The sequence below is a fragment of the Crinia signifera genome, unplaced genomic scaffold (genome assembly GCF_055691185.1).
Source record: "Crinia signifera unplaced genomic scaffold, ASM5569118v1 HAP2_SCAFFOLD_74, whole genome shotgun sequence".
NCBI lineage: Eukaryota > Metazoa > Chordata > Amphibia > Anura > Myobatrachidae > Crinia > Crinia signifera.
Window position 1 is genome coordinate 724,570 of NW_028142643.1, and position 1,831 is coordinate 726,400.

Consider the following 1,831-nt stretch of genomic DNA (forward strand, 5'->3'; position numbering starts at 1 on the left):
CACGACCCTGAGATTAAGAGTCTCATGCTCTACTGACTGAGCTAGCCAGGGTTGGTTACTTTGATTTGACAAAAAGGCCACTCAAGCCAAGGAGTGCAATACAAGCTATTAAAGTAGATATAGGCTACCACATTCAGTACACTGAGATGCATGCTTGGTTTCACACATTGAGGAAAATGTGTAAGTAACCGTGAAGTAAAATGTGAAGCATTGGTCGTTCAGTGGTAGAATTCTCGCCTGCCATGCGGGAGGCCCGGGTTCGATTCCCGGACAATGCAATTCTCAAGTTTTAATGAAATTATGGTATATTTTGTTAAAGAGTGGCTGGCTCTTTGCATTTTGGTGGTGCAGGTATAGAATTCCACATACAATAAATTAATGTTAGAATCTTGTGGTTTAGTGGTAGAATTCCCACCTGCCAAGAGAGAGGTCTGGATCTGAAAAGGGAATAATCACCAAACAAATGTTGTACTAAAAGCATATGACTATTAGCTTGGGAGTTTTATTTCTATTGACTAAGCTGGCCAGGCTTTGTTCCCGGCCAATGCAATACTCAAGTTTTACTGAAATTATGGTATATTTTGTTAAAGAGTGGCTGGCTCTTTGCATTTTGGTGGTGCAGGTATAGAATTCCACATACAATAAATTAATGGTAGAATCTTGTGGTTTAGTGGTAGAATTCCCACCTGCCAAGAGAGAGGTCTGGATCTGAAAAGGGAATAAACACCAAACAAATGTTGTACTAAAAGCATATGACTCTGAGCTTGGGAGTTTTATTTCTATTGACTAAGCTGGCCAGGCTTTGTTACAGTGTTGTAGCTTCAAGGCAAGGCAACGCTTGCTCTTCAATCTACACTATTAAACCAAAGCAAAGTTTCCACATTCAGTAGATCCTGATATTCCTGCATGGTTTCACCCACTGATGTACACCTGAAACTGCGATATATTTTGTTAAAGAGTGCCTGGCTCTTTGCATTTTGGTGGTGCAGGTATAGAATTCAACATACAATGATTTAGTGGTAGAATCTTGTGGTTTAGTGGTAGAATTCTCGCCTGCCATGAGGGAGGCATGGATCTGAAAAGGGAATAAACACCACCCAATGTTGTGCTCAAAGCAAATGACTCTTAGATTTGGAGTCTTATTCGCTATTGACTCAGCTAGCTAGGCTTTTTTACAGTGTTATGGCATAATGGCAAGGCAAGGATTGCCCTTCAATCTATAAAACTAAAGCAAGGTTTCCACATTTAGTAGATCCTAAGATTCCTGCTTGGTTTCACACACTGATGTACACTTTTAAGTTTCAAATAAAACATGTTTGGTTGTGTAGTGACAGAGATCTCGCCTGTAGAATTCTGGGAAAAAACACCGCTCAACGTGGGGCTCGAACCCACGACCCTGAGATTAAGAGTCTCATGCTCTACCGACTGAGCTAGCCAGGCTTGGTTACTGTGATTTGACAAAAAGGCCACTCAAGCCAAGGAGTGCAATACAAGCTATTAAAGTAGATCTAGGCTACCACATTCAGTACACTGAGATGCATGCTTGGTTTCACAGATTGAGGAAAATGGGTAAGTAACCGTGAAGTAAAATGAGAAGCATTGGCTGTTCAGTGGTAGAATTCTCGCCTGCCACGCGGGAGGCCCGGGTTCGATTCCCGGCCAATGCAGTACTCAAGCTTTACTGAAATTATGGTATATTTTGTTAAAGAGTGTCTGGCTCTTTGCATTTTGGTGGTGCAGGTATAGAATTCCACATACAATAAATTAATGTTAGAATCTTGTGGTTTAGTGGTAGAATTCCCACCTGCCAAGAGAGAGGTCTGGATCTGAA